Source organism: Agelaius tricolor, unplaced genomic scaffold (assembly GCF_023055355.1).
Source record: "Agelaius tricolor isolate 1412-34295 unplaced genomic scaffold, bAgeTri1.0.p SCAF_26, whole genome shotgun sequence".
NCBI classification, from domain to species: Eukaryota; Metazoa; Chordata; class Aves; order Passeriformes; family Icteridae; genus Agelaius; species Agelaius tricolor.
Genome location: NW_027269286.1, coordinates 10,359,440 through 10,375,314, shown reverse-complemented (window position 1 = coordinate 10,375,314; position 15,875 = coordinate 10,359,440).

Below are 15,875 nucleotides of genomic sequence, written 5' to 3'. Positions count from 1 at the left end.
AACAGGGGCAGAAATAAAGACAGCTTAATCTTGTTCTCTTCCTTTTCTCTTTATTGATTTAATTTCTTACACAACAATGCCACCTTGTAATTGTGCAATTGTGAGATTTTTTACAGGCTTTCTAGTAATCATATCTCGTCATCTTTTGCCTGTACCTTTCTCCTGTTAAAGCTTTTTTTGCCAAAAATCATACCCTGTCATCTGTGGATTTGGGGGAGGAGGGTTGGGGAAGGAGCTGCTGTTTCCCCCCAGAAAGATCTACATTTAAGTATCGCTCATTGTGTTTGTAAGTATTGCTCACTTAAATATTGCTCTTTGGTGCTCAGACCATGAAAAATAGTTGCTTTAACTGTTTGTGAAAATTTGTGTTTATTATGCTTGGTGTTTGTACTGATTGTTCTGATTGTTAGACATATAAATAACATCCAGTTGCGGAAGGTTTCCATAATTAATACAGTGATTCAGCTACTCAAAAAAATACTTTAAAAAATAAAATGGTATGTCAGAACTGGCATCAATTTTCAGCCTCAGCACAATGGAAATGTGATGCTTCACTTGGTTACACTGATATGCTTTAGATTTACTCCATCAAAGTCAATATATCAAGGCCGTAGCATCTCTGTGCAGACTTTGGCTTCATATGGATGCTGCATTAAGCCACACTGAAAAACTTGAGTAACTGCTTTTATTTATTGTGAGATGCCAGAACACTGTATATCATGTCCCTGTGCTCTGCTCCAGGTGAGGGATAACTCAGTTCTGTGTCCTTCAGTGAGCAGCATGGAGATGGCACCACTCTTTCCCTACTACCAGCTGGATGGTGCAGAAATGATTACTTACTAGATTACCAGTGATAAAAAACATTTTCTCATCCTTTTCTGCCTCACAGTGATTAGGTGATCCTGGTGCTTCTGGGAGTAAAAGGTACCAGAGTACCCAATCTCTGTCTACGCTGTGTGACTCGTGGATTAGGCAAAGCAGAAGTTGAATCAACAGGTACTCTGTGACCTGCTGGATGCTCAGGAAGGTTACTTTACTCTGTATTCTTATACTGATTATCGGTGTATATCATAGAGATCCTTCCTGAAGGTCTTTATAGAACATGTATTGGTCTATATTTACTCTACAAGAAACCTTGTAATTTCAAGAGAAGGTTCATTTCCTCCTCAGTCTCCTCACTCAATAGCATTCAGGGAAAATCTGTAAAAAAACAGACCTCACAGGTCACAGGGTGGAAATTGCATGTCATAAGCAAAAGATGCAATCTCAAAAACATGTTACTTTTTTATCAGTGCCTTTTCATATATGATATTTCACATAGAATCATCACCATGAATGTCTTTTTAGAGCTTTGGGAAGTCAAAGGACTTTGAAAGGACTTTTTCTTGCCAATGAACAGCTGACATGATAAAAGGAAAGACAGATCCCAGAAATAGGATGTACAGAAACAACAAATAAGAAAGGCAAGAAAACTGCAAATGTGAAATGTGAAATTCTGCACACCAAAAAACTACATATATCTGACTTTGATTTAATCCCACTTAAAGAAAATATTTCTACCACCTTGCAGAGATGTTATTTTGCACAAATTTCCTTATTGACCTTAAAACTTCTTTTTTTTACCAAGAAAATTTGGAATATCCTGGTGGAGGTCTGCCCCAGAGCATCCTAACAGGGTTCCCTTGGAGAAGATGGAGGTATGACAATTTACACTACCCTTGTTTTTAGTGATAATGGATAGGACATGAGTAAGAAAATGTCATGTCACTGAGAGCTAGAACAAAGGTCTGGGAATACAACTGTCTATTGATCACTGGACTAACATATGGAAGCTAGTTAATGTTCCTTTAGGAAGCAAGTGCCCTGAGCTATTTCATATCTCTGCTGCAGAATATGCTGATCTAACACCATGCATTTAACCCTCTTCCATTTTATTTATTACATTATATTAGCAAGGTTTTACAACATATTAAAGTACATCTTTGCAAAGGTTGATCAATATATTTGTCCAACATAAGTGTGCATGAAGCTACTGTTACATTGGAATTCATTATGTTTTTTGTTTTTCATGTTTAAAGTAAATTGAACTGTTGCCTTAAATGATACCAGAGCCTTTCAAATTTCTGACCTCATGATGGCAGGTGAACCCATGGGTCTAGGCTTCTAACATAGCCAGGGTAAACTCTGGCACTGTGCCTTGAATGATGATCTGCCAAGAAACTACTTACAGCATGCAGCCCCCTTTGCAAGAGGCATAAATAGCAGGCACTAGTCACTGTTAGAAAGGCTGCCAGGGCACTCTGACTTGATATTGATTTGTTTCTTTGGTAGGTGGAATAACTCCTGGTTATCTCCTAGGTTAAATAAGGGCTGTCTTCTAGTGGCAGAACATCTAGAGGCAGCTGCAAAATTGCTACTTGACAAGATCCAGACAGCTTTGTACTGAAGGACTGAAAAAAATGCACGTGTAAGGAAATAGGGTTGAATATTATTTCCTTATCACCAATGATAATAACAACTGGAGCCTTCTATATGATATCTTCTTTGAAAAAGGATGGTACACAATTTTTATACAGGTGGTCTGTTTATTGAAGATCATACTAATCATGTGTGTTACAACGTGGTCTTTTTCCCCTTAATTTTCTTTAATCACTCATCATTCTATCAAAGATATGTCTGCCTAGTGATGGGTACTTTAGGCAATCCACTTGACAAGGACCTGGCAGTAGTAACTGTAGTGAATTCAAGTAAAATTCTTTCTGTTGGGAAGATCTCAGAGTTAAGTGCTGTCTTTTAAACTGTCACAACTTAAGAAATAGCTCCCACTGGTAGGAGTAGCCACACTCTTCTTGCTTGCCTTGTGTTGGATGTCTGACCATATCATGAATAGACTCAGAAATTTAAAATGCATTTAAAATATGTCACCTATTCCAACACCACCCAAAATAAAAGGGCTGGAGAGGGAATGCAAATAGTTTTCTGATGGTTTGGTTTTCATTCTTATTCTGTCTCACTTGAAGACCTGATGAGCAGCCATAAGGGTGCAAAAGAGAGTAGAGTTAAAGGATTAGGAAAAGGATGGGCTGGGAGAATAGCTGTTCCTTCATTGCCAGGGGCCTGTTATATTGAAGTAACTATAATGCGAAGCCTTGGATTTTATTTTTTTTCAGAATAACTGCTCATATTTGAAAAATGTGCCCCCTGCAGATTTGCATTCTGTGCCTGTATTTTGTTCATGATGAGCACAGAATCTCTGAGCAGGTTTGATAGGCTTCCCAGAATTCTATGGTGTCTATAAAAGTATTCAGATAACTTGTGGTTTATATACTTCTTTGTGTCTCTGTATGTGTATGCATATATGTATGTAACAACAAATAGAGTGATCGGAGCATGACCTGATGTATTGCTTTCCATCTGCTGTAGAAATATTTTTAACATCTTCAAAGTAAAATAATGACAAAAATACACAGATTTTTTTTTTCATTTATTGCACAATGATCAGGGAACAGAGTATAACCTTATCTGAAGGTGACATACATAATTCTTTAAGATATTTGGTACTCTAGAGATTATTTACTTGGTAAACTGCCATTAAACCTACCATGTACCTTACTTTTTGGTTTTCAGCTGCATTGGGGATTATTTTGCTGCACTCACTGGTTTTTTGTACATCGTTCATTGACCTCATCTTTGTACTTTTTTCACCTGCCCACTTATTGGCATTCTAACTCACTTGATAAATGGAGTGCCATTTCTGCAAATGCAATAACTACAGTTTGTTTGGTAACAGAAAGGTCTGATCACCCCAGCTGTGATCCTCACATATTGTTACCAACCCTCTTGGGCACAGAAGATATTAAAGCTGGCTTGCGGAAAGCATTTTTAATGGATCCAGTGTTTCATACGAAATTCTGCACAGATAATTCCTGAATTAGAAATCTCAGACTGTAGTGCGTGGCTTACTCCAAGCACTGCATGTTTGATGATTTTCATTGTTCAAAGCAAACACATAATGTTAATGTTTGAATAAAAGTATATCTTCCAATAATGTTTTAGGAGACTTTCATCTTGTGAATACTCAGAAACAATCCTTTAACTTTCTGTTATGCACCTATTTCTTCTGGGAATATTATTTCTAGGATTTAAGTAGGCATCATATTCGTTGTCCACCCTCATGTGACCTGGAGACACAGCATTATTTTAAAAAAAATTGTTCAAAACAGATACAAACCTTTTTTCACCAGGTAGTTAAATTATTTTTATAGCTGTGTTATATCCATAAAGCAGGTCAGTAGAGCCAGAAAATATTAATGTACATGACCCAATATACGCACAAACATTATGGAAGAGTAACTTCTCCAAAAGCTTTATGAAGCTTATAGGGATCTTTTTTCCTCTAGTTCTTGTTGCCCTCCAAATTCTGATTGAATTATTAAGATCTGTTCCTCACAAATATAAATGATAGAATTATCTTAAAGACTGCTTTGAAAGCAGTTGAAGTCAATAGATGTGAGATTCTGAACATCTTTTGTATAAAACTATATCACCTTTAGCTGATATGTTCTTGTTATCAAATAATGACAGCTTCAAAGAAATCCTTTCATATTTAACTGCTGAGCTTGGAATACAAAGAAAAAGCAGCACTTTTTAGTGATTATTTTTATTAATTTCTTTTTGTCAGCTCCTCTGGAACAATTTATTATGTCATTATTTCTAGAAGTCACAGTGAACAATGGCATGCATACTTAAAGTTTGATGGACATAGGCCTTTTTTCTAGAAAATAGAGCCACATGTTAAAAGTTACATCTTCCTAAAGAGCTGAATGCCTGTACTTGGCAGTATGACTTCTTGTACATCAGAATTGGTGTGAACAGCTGTTTTGGCAAAGACAAAACAGATGAGTTTTGGAAAGCAATACAAATATTGTTTATTTCAGTATTCAAACAAGCAAATGCCACATTAAACTCTTTCAGTCTTCTTCTCATCTGAAAAATACCAAATGGTGGCTATTTGAAGTAATCATTCATAGTGATATCTAGATAATGTGATTAATACATTTTTCCAGAAAAATCTTCCTTATTTCTTTTTATTTTTAAAAGTATAAGATTATGCATAAAGAAATGGGGCTTTGTGGATTTTTTTTTTCATTTTGTTATGACTTTTTTAGCAGAAGATGATAGCTTTTCAGAGATATTACTCACAACCAGCACATTCCTGCATTTTGATTTTTCATTTTTAGGTGAATAGGTTAAAGGAAACAGGCAAGCAATTTTCTAAAAACTAATAACAGCTTTGTTAATTAGCTGACCGTGAGGGGGACAATTTCCAATTTCTATATAAATCAGATTTTTATTAGAGCATATCTCTCTGTAGCCTCTGATGTATTGCAAATTTAAAGATTTCTTCTTCCTGAAGAAGAAAACTTTGAATAGTAAACTCATGCCACTCTTTTTTTAAATTACTTCCCTGCCCCATTTAGAAATCTTTTATATAAAGCAAAAAATAATGATAGTTCCACAAAATAAGTTTTGCTTTCTATTACATCTTTTTGTAACCACAAATGAAGGAAGTATTAGTGTGAAGACTGAATATTTGATCTGAAAAGAATATACATATAGAAAGACTAACATTTGGAAAGAAAACTGCAGTTTTAGGAAGTTGTATTTGTTTTGAGTCCTTTGCAAAAACTCAGGGAATGGATAAAATGATTAAGTAGAGCCATGATGTCTTTTTGTTTTGCCTCTGACAAAGGATGCTACATTTAAAGCTACTTATGGGAAGGCTGGGAAGGAGGTCACCTTCTGATTTGCCAAACTAGGAAGCATTTTTTGAATTAAAAAGGAATGTGTCATCTAACTAAGAGAGATTAACATTAAGCCCACAGCGTAAACAGCTTGGGTCGAAAAAAGGAAGCTGATTAGCAATTCAGGCTTTATCTTTACTGAAAAGAAACTGATGCTCAGAGAGTTCTGGCATTCTTCACCTTTTGTTGACCATCTGTACCTATGAGCTCCCCAACAGGGATGCAGCTCACTTGGGGACACAAGAGCAGAAGGGCATAGCCTCCTCTACAAGAGCCACAAGCCAAAAGCCACGCTAAACACCATCAATTAAAATTCATTAGTCCTGTAGGAGCTACCCATTAGAGTGTTGAGTGTGCACAGATGCCGCTATTACAAGCATGACACCAATAATTAAGCACCAAAAGTAGGAGGACTTCACAGCCTATTTAGCAAAGATATGATCTCTCTGTTCTTGCATAAACTTTGCCATAACTTTAATTGCAGTAGATTTCACCTACATTGGTCAAAAGAAATATTGCCTTTCCTCTTATAACTGCTAGGACTGTTGCTTTCTAATTAGGTTTAAGACACATAACAAAATAGATGAGATTACTTAATGGAAAAAATGCTGTGCTATTAGAAGTGCATTAGTTATGATAGATGTCTATACTTAGTCAAGAAAAATTAAAGCCCAATTTATTCTTATATATTTTCCTGTTGACTATCACTGTTGACTGATGACTTGACTTCAGAATGCATCTGTAATGCTTTAAAATAAATAAGAAAGAGAAAGTTATCTGTATGCATTTTGTTGGCAATTGGTTTATATTTCCATTTAAAGCTTGGTTTTCCAAAAACTTCAGAGGGTAGAAGTGAGTAATTTTATTTTATTTTTTCTTGTTTTCTTCATCCAAAGAATGGGAATATAATAGACTTTGTCTGACAAGAGCAAAAAACAAAACTACTATCTTATTCTATTATCTGCTTACAAATTACTCTCTGGGGCTTTTTGGTTTTTTATTTGGTTGGTTTATTGTAACTTCTTCCTTAAAGTGTATCTATGCCATACATCAGAGCTGCTATAGGAAGGGTAAGAACTGTGTCAGACGAACTTGGAGAAATTCACAGTTTAATTTGTTCTCCCTTCCCCTCAGCCATTGTTTGGAGCAGTGGATAATATTTGGTTTCTTAGAATTCAGTTTCAGTGTCTTATTTCATTTATTGAAGTCTTGTGAATTAATCACTGGAGAAAACCAACCTTAATTCCAGTGTGTCTGAGAAGTGGCAAACAATGGGGTAGACACAGATCCCAATGCTTTTGTTTTTCCACAGGAAACAAGGTGAAAAAAATCCGTAAACTGGACATGCATGCTCCACTCTCTGCCTATACCTTCTGTCTCCTAGGAGCTGGACAATAAAAGATAAATAGGTCATTTTGCAGTGTTGTCATTGTTGGAGGGAGAAAGGAAAAATAATCTCCCTTAAATCAGGAAAATTACTATAACCAGCTCTTTTCCCCTAAATTGTCTAATATTGCAAGGTTAGCTTTGGAAGCTTGTACTGAGAATTTATGGAGAAAGACTATTAGTGTGCCATACATAAAAATTTTAGTGTACAGTCATTAGAATATCCATCCATTTGCAAATGTTATCCTATTCAACATGGGAAATGTGATCAAAGTAAGAAAAAAGGACAATAAGTGGAAAAGATAAAAGGTAGTTCCAGGCATCACAATAGCATGACACGTAGCAGCTATTTGTAGCATATAAATGAACTGTATAGCATGGTAAGAGTCCAATAATATTTCAGGATTAGTCAAATGCATTAACTTAATCAAATCAGGAAAAAATTGAATGAATATGTTTTTGGGTTTTTTTCAGGTACTTCTAAAATTTCTATTTAGAAAAGTTACTGACATTTTTTTTCTGTGATGGCCAGATGCCATTCTGACTCAAGCAATGACAACAGCAGTCTGTGTTTTGTCTCTGCTGGTGCTCCTACTGTTATCTCAGTGGTGGCAGCAGGAAGAGCAAAAGTTTAAGGGGAAGGAATACAATACAAAGGCAGCAAGTCTCTAAGAATTACTTGCAATCACTGCTTTTGTGACACACAGCATAATCACTTCCTGGCTACACATATACATATATGTGTACCTTGGGTTATTTTTGATATATATTTTGATCCATGTCTGATAATAAGGTCTTCTCTGCTGGTAACTTTTCCCTTGCAAGTTAGTTACAATGAAAAAAGAAATCTAGCTGAGCCTCCCATAAAAGTTAAAAAACAGTTTTGTTCAAAATTGCACTTGGATTGAAGTGCAAAAGTTCAAAGCCAAAAGCAGCCAAATATACAGTAGAGAAAATAGTTCACATTCTTTAGTAATGAAAAATATACCAATTTATCACACATTATATTCTTCCAGCTTGACTTCCATTTTACAAAAGTAAAAGGAAAATTATAGATATATTTCACAGAGGCATAAAGAACTATTTCTAGTTCATTGTAAGCTGTGGCCATGCATGAAAAATGAAAAGAAGGTGACATATTGCTTTAAGTAAGTCGAGCCAAGTAGAACTGTAAATAATGGACAAGATAAAGTATTCCTTAAACTAGTTGTGACTGATCAGAGGTAGCTTGGTGGTCAGCATAAATATATTCAGTACAAGGCAAATGAAAGAAACTTACAATAGTAAGAAGTATGTGAAATAAAAATTGCTGATCAAGCCATAAGTCTAATAATTTACCTGACTTAAGTCATAAATAGATGTGTGTATAGGAAACACAATACATTTTCCACATACTTCAAGAATAGAATAGCTTGAAAATTAGATATAAATAGCAAGACTACCGTCTTTTCTGACACTGAAAATATGTCAGAACTTTAGTCTAGATCTATGAGGGTAAACATACATTAAAAGCTAGTTTTGAAAAGGGCAGTCATGGACTTATTCTACAGCTCCGATTCCTGTTTTGATCCAAGTTACTCTTATGCTGTTTTCAGGGTAAATATGAGTCAACAATTTACACTTGATTCTCTGTTTTTGACAATAACTATAATGATATGATTTATCTGTTGTTGAAGCTGGCATGCACAACCTGTGTAGAGACTGTAAATCAGTGTTCTGCATGTGTGGTTTCTCAGTTAGCCAGGTAAGGAAATAATGTGGGTATAGTGGAACTTCAAGTCTGTCCAGCCAGCTTCTCCCCTCACTGAAACTCGGCTGCAAGGGAAGTTGAAATGTGCCTTAGCTCTGTCTCACTCAAATGCAAAGGTAGGACACACCCAAGATGGTTAAGGCAAAGACAAGACCTGAAAAAGTATTCTCAACCACAAAAACTCCCCATGGAGTTATCATATGGTCTCTCTTTTTTTTTTTTTTTTTTTTTTCCCCTTAGGAAAAAGTAAAATATGTCTGTATTTAGTGGTACAGCATGACATAGTAAATTTCAGCTTTTTAGTGTAGACCACAACATAGTCCCATGCGAACATTGATACTACCTAGAAACACGGGAAAAATGTAAGCTAGTTTACACTGCAATGCCTGAGTTCTCTTTTAATGGAGTAATTAAGATTCACAACAACTTCAACGTTTTGAGCTGTTTCATTCAGGTGGAATCTGAAACAGTATTAACGTGCATGTGAGTAATATCCAGAACTGATCTGATCAGGGTTTCTGCAGGAACTCATCAGTTAGTTACCCAATATGGCAACGACCCCCCCAGATTCATTATCAGAGGCTGCAGTCTGCCTGCAGATGACACATCCTCCAAACACCATCTCTCTGGGTACTGATTCATTTCTGGTATCATTCATACAAAAATCTAGAAATGGTCTTGACTTACAACATAGGACACTAGAGATAATGCTTAATCAGATTATCGCTTCATCCAGACAAAGATTGTTATTTACCAAAAAAAAAAAAAAAAGGGTTTGAAAGCTTAAGGATTTCTTAGTTTCCTGCAGAAAGTAAAACCACTGGAATCTTCTGTGACTTTGGGATGTTGTTATTCCTGCAGTATGAAATACTGCATTAGAGATCTGCCTCCTTTTGTAGCCTGGTAGGTCAGCAATGGTTTTTTGGGGTGTCTGAAAAACTAAAAAGGGATAACAGCATTGGAAGTACCTGTATATTACCAGAGCAGAAATAAATAATCTTTTCTCTACCATCAGAGCTGAAAAGCTGTGTATACTTGGGGTACTGCTATTTTCTGCAGCCAACAGGCTAGGCAGTCTCTGAATAAGCACAGTAGACTAACAAGTGTTCTCATGTTTCTTTACTGGAAGACACAACCTAAATGAATAGTGATCTAAAAAACCCACAGTCTTAAACCAATGAAACCTATCCAAACTGCCTTCTTTCCTTTACCAGTGTTTGGACACCTTGTATGTAGTGAAGATGAAGCAGCTCCGAGAAATATTTATGCTGAAATATGTTGTGTATTCCTAAGAATCCTGGTCTTGACGGAGCAGTAATTAAGAATGTTAAACAATGTTAGTGGAGGAAAAAAAAATCAGTTTATCTTTTAGAAGTGTACCCATAGAAGTGTTCCCACAGAGAGGCCCAAATCTCAGAAAGTTGGCATTCAGGAGACGTGACTTGCCTGTAGTTTTCCATTTGCAGGCAAAATCAGTTTAAGTAGAGTTGACCTAGCAATGGTATGCTATCATCTTTGCTAACATTTTCAATTCTGAACACACAGCAGCATCATTCTTAACAGAAAAATAATAAAAAAAAAAGCCCTTCCTCAAGCTGAAGAGAGTATTTTAGGTTCTAACACTGTTATCACTTCATATTTCTGCTGCTTTTGCACCCATCAACCTGACATATTGTTGTTGAGACTTTATGTCATTGTGGGAGTAGTTTGCACAGTGTTACCATGGTTCAACCATTTTTTTGCATATCCATATGAACCATGGATTTTCCATGTAATTTATTTGAGTTTCATCAGCCTCAGGGATCAGGAATGTCTTTTAACCTTTAAAAAAATTTTACTATCACTGCTAGCAACACCTACTGTGGTATATTCTGTTGTAATGACTATCCAATAGATATATACCAACCCCTAACCCAAGTTAAATCATTATGTCTTTGATATATTACACATACACAGATACTGCAGATGACAGGGATTAAAGGGCAGTGATAGGGAAGATGAGGAGTTTATTTGTATTTCTTTCTTAACTACTACTAAAAAACCCAAAAATCTTCTGAACCTTCATAAAAATAAACCCATATTTAAAAAAAAAAAAGGTGTATATTTGCAGAGTCAAATAATTTATTAATTTTATCATATTTTTAACCACATTTATTAGAGGAATCTTTTTATAAAATGTTACATACTTTGTTATAAAACAGGGAAGAGTATGAACTTAAGCTATATTCCTCCTTACTCTCCCAGAGTAGGAGACTCTCCACCAAATACACTTAATGTTTTTTGTTAGTTAAATATAGCATCTTCTGCCAAGATAAGCATTTGATTTTTATATATACCAAAACTTTTAAAAAGTCCTATCTTTATCCATGCTTTTCTGTCCTTTGAGAAGGACATTCTATATATCTCTGTATATTCTATACAGAGATAGAAAATCTCTGTAGATTTCAATGAGCCTTTTGAGAACCTCATACACAAAGGCTCAATTCCAAAACCTTAAAGATAAACTGAAAGAAAATGTGGAAAAGTACCTCTTAAAACCTTGTCTTTTCTGTTTTGAAAATCCACATAATGTGAATTTTCTGTGGATCTTTGAATCCCAACTTATGCTGATGTGTTTTACTTGCCTGTTTGTTTTTAATGAATTTTCTTTTTGTTTTTCTGTCCTATAATGAAAAAAATATTTTTGCCTAATTGATGGCAAAGGAGTATAGGTGCTTTATGATTCAATTATATACATGTTGTAGACTTGAATTCCAGTCCTGCAGTATTGTGTCAAACATGGGTATAATGTGAAAGGCTAAAAACAAGGAAAGAAGCACTTAAAGAACACCCATGAAACATAAAACTCTCCAAAATCTTTTAGAATAAAAGCTTCATTTTTATGATAATTTTAAAGTTACATTGAGTTTCTACATAATAATTTTTCTTTGGTTTGGTCTTTTTTTGTTATTTAATTGTTTTGTCATTTCTAAAAGAATTTTGTTTCCTGTGTTCTTCAATACAGTCAAGATGCCCTTGTGTAATGCAAAATATTATGTTCCTTAATAGGTTCTTGTTATGGTTGCTGTTAGGGGAAAAGAAACCACCTTGATAGAATTAGACAGCAAACTGGGTAGATAATGTACCGTGTAGGTGACTTAGCACATACAACAAGTTTGAATTTTGAACTTACAGTCTACTGTAAAAGAGAAACAATGTACAAAAGTAATTTCTTTGTGTAAGCATTTATTTGTCCATTGCTCACTCAAATTGAAGGAAAAATAGTAAGCCAATGTGTCGCAGCATTCCTTTCCTGGGATGGAGCATTGCATTAATACTTGGTTAGTTCATTTCCAAGGGATGTTGCCGCATGTTTTCTAGATTTCTTTTTTCCTTTTGTATTATTGGTTCAGCAATTCTTTGCAAAGTTCAGAGTGGTTCATTAGCTTATCTGAAGAAAATGGATCTGGTACTTTCAAGACAGATTCTTTCTGTGGCTTTTCTAATTAAGTCTCTTTCATCAAACAAAAAGCTGCCCTTTTTACTTGACAAACATTTGTTCTAATTTGGCATTCGCTTTGTTTTTTGGTACTTGTGCTTCTTTCTCTCTCTCTCCTTCTCTCCCCACCTACAGCAGAAGCAGCTGTTAGTCACAGGATCACAGTGTCTGACATTTACTCTAAATGTGCTTGGTTATTAAAATAGTTCACTCTTAGACAAGCTTATCAGCTGAAAAAATACCATAAAGCAGTTCTAGTATGTTGTGTAGGGACATTGCTAATAAAGTGCATTTTTAATATTTCAGCGCACCACTATTAATGCATGCATTTGTAGATATGAAATGCACCTTCCCTTGGAGGTGGTTTTGAATCCTAAGTAATCAAGCATTAGACAGGGGGGACATTGTGACCCACAACAAAGTACATTGTGTACATAAGAGGCCTACATTTTATAGGGAGAGCATATTTGCCTACCTTTTTATTAGCATATTCAAAAAAATTGTAAGTTTTGAGAGCTCTGATTCAGAATGGATTATCCAAGCAGGAGGGGGAAGAATATTCAAGAAAAGTTTAGACAAAACACTTTTTCACAATGCTCAGAAAAACTTTATGAAAGCTTTCTCTGGACAGGCAGATCATTGATTAATTCTTCAGGTGTGTACTTCTACGTGAAAAAATGTGATATGAGGTCAAGTTCTCACAGAGGAAGCAAGAATTTGGGCTTTCAGCTTTCCCACTGGACAGTGGGAAAAAATGCTCAGACTGTGACAAGCATCGCTCTACACAGTTTATGCTGCTAGTCTTTAACTCTCTCTAGTGTCATTAGCTTGCCAGCCATGTAGTCTGTAAGTAATAGGTTGCAATAGCAGCTAAAATTGACAAGTGCTTAGCCCAGAGCATGGATTGAATGTAATTCATAGGGTTCCTGAGTTAATTTCCAATACCTGTTTCATGAAGGCAGACTGATAGATGGCTGCCAGCATCTTCTGGCTTTCTCTGCAAATCCCTCTGTCTTTCATGCCATCATTCTAGTTTGTTTGTTTGTTTGTTTGTTTGTTTGCCTTCTCTTTACATCCCTTTTCCTAGCTCTCCTTTTCTTTCCAGTCTATTTTCTCCTTCTTTTTTCTTCAGTCTTTATTTTCGTTCTAGTGTTCTTTCCCTTACATTTGCTCCTCCCTATTTCCATAAATATAAATGCAGCTTACTGTATAGGCACATCATTCATTTAGATTAGAGGCCCCTGAAGCTAAAAGCAAGACCTTCAGATTTTATTGAAGAACATTTTTCCATGTGGCCCAGTTTAAAGCAATGCTTCTTTAGGGACTGCAGGGTGAAATATGAAGTTATCTGGGAGAGTAAATCTGAGATGTTGGACAGATGGTGAAGCATCAGTGCATCCACAGAAATGCGTTTTATTTTTATATAGCGGATGTTCTCAATCAGTTTCAGCCGAGAAAAAAAAGTTTCTCCTGTTGCATCATTGACATTTCATGTGTTTTGTTTTGTTTGGGGTTTTTTGCTGTGGTTTACTTTATGTTTCTTGTTTGGTTTGGGGTTTTTAGATCAATAGGTAAGTCAATTCAATGATAATAAATTTTAAATATATTTATGAATTTTTTTTGATGTGTGGCATGTGCCAACAGGAGCACAATTCGGGATCTCAACAGTGATAGAAAACAAAAACAGTAAGAGTATGGAAAGGAAATAAATATTGTCCAATAAAGTCACAAAATGGTTTAGTGAAAAATACACCCATTTACTATGTCTTATGCAAATTCATTTCTCACTTCAGAAATACTAATTTATAAAAATTTGTTATTTAAACTGTATAAAACAACACTCATTCCCACAGATCTCATGGGTGTGTTGCAAATTTCAATATTGCTTTTGAAGGATAGCCTTCTATAAAGGAGAAACAATCTTTTTTGAACATTAAAGAATCTTATAAACAGTGACCACACAAAGTACACAAGGACACCAGGTGAAGTTTCCTTCAATTTAGTGCAATCACTTCTGCTCTGTAACCAGCTAAGGGGTTTTGCTCAATAAAAGTATGTAACTTCTATGGCTAAAAGGTTCTTAATTTTAATTCTGTTCTATTAGCTGTTAATGAAACTATAGACAGTTCTCTCTTTTCTGCTTGCTTTGTGCATCTTTTAAACCACATGAATGAAACTTCTAAACTTCTGAAAAAAAGTTGACATTCAAGAGTATAGAGTCTTGGGTTTCCATTATACTTTGGGCTTGCTGATGTACATGCTGCTGCCAACAGAGCACAGCCATTCATATCTTTTTGTTTTCTTTGCTGGATTTTTGGCTGTTGGTTGTTTTGGAGTTTCTTGTGGTTGTGGTGGTGTTTGTTGTGTTTCTTTCAATGAAAGGGATGAAGGTATGCCATCAAGATTTTCTACTCTTTTGCTGACTGTGGTACTAATATCCTTGGTGTACATTTACAGCTATGTGATTTATCAGTTTTTTTTCTTCTCTCCTGGAGAAATCAATATTTACAGGCTTCTTTGGAAATTCATGCCAATAAAGAAAGAGTTTTAATGGTAAAAACAAAACAAAACAAAAACAAGCCAGCACGAATAATAACGTGAAGGGCACAAACAGCCTGAGTGCCAGCTTCTAGGGAAGGCCTCTGCTGCTGGCCTGATAACTGCTAGGAGGGTAAATGTGTCATTAAAAATATTTTTATGTGCAATCCCAGACATATCAACACTAGAGATTTCTTAAAATAGAATTTAGGGCACTTCTAAAAAATTTTGCAGTTTTTGTAAATGCGTCTGATTTTTTGCTTAATCCTTCCTCGTGGAGCTTACCAGGTTTTGTTCAGCATTTAAAAAAATAACAGTATGTCTTGTGGTTAGTTTGCCACTAAATCTTAAACTTGTATTTTTTCTGCAAGAAAAAACATAGGTTTTTTTATTCATTCTTTTGGGAATATGACCTGTTTCAGGACATGATACTTCATAAAAATAGAGTAAACTTAGCTTCCTAACCTATTTAGAACATTTTATTCTGAGCTTAAAGAATTTTGATTACATTTTTTGATAGCTAGACCAATGTCAAAGATTTTTTTTTCCATCAAGTGAAAAGTGATGAGAAAAACACAGATTGAAAGCTCATATAGGTTGAATCTCCCTTATTTTGTACCTAATTCCAGCTTGTGTTTTCAAAAAAATTAAGTAAATGAATATTATTGCTTTTTCAAATGATTATAAATAATTTTTTAAAAGGAAATACACTGGCATATGTGCATGTATAGGGTGCACCTGGAAGATGTCAGCTAAGAGAAAGTTCCTTGAATAATTTCTTGTCCTTTATCTCTCTCATCATTTTTGAAAACAAAAGTGTCTGTTTATAAGTCTGAACAGCCACATACAATTATTTAATGAAAAACATTGAATCAATGAACCCAAAATAATTTCAGCTGCAGATGCTTAATGAATTTGC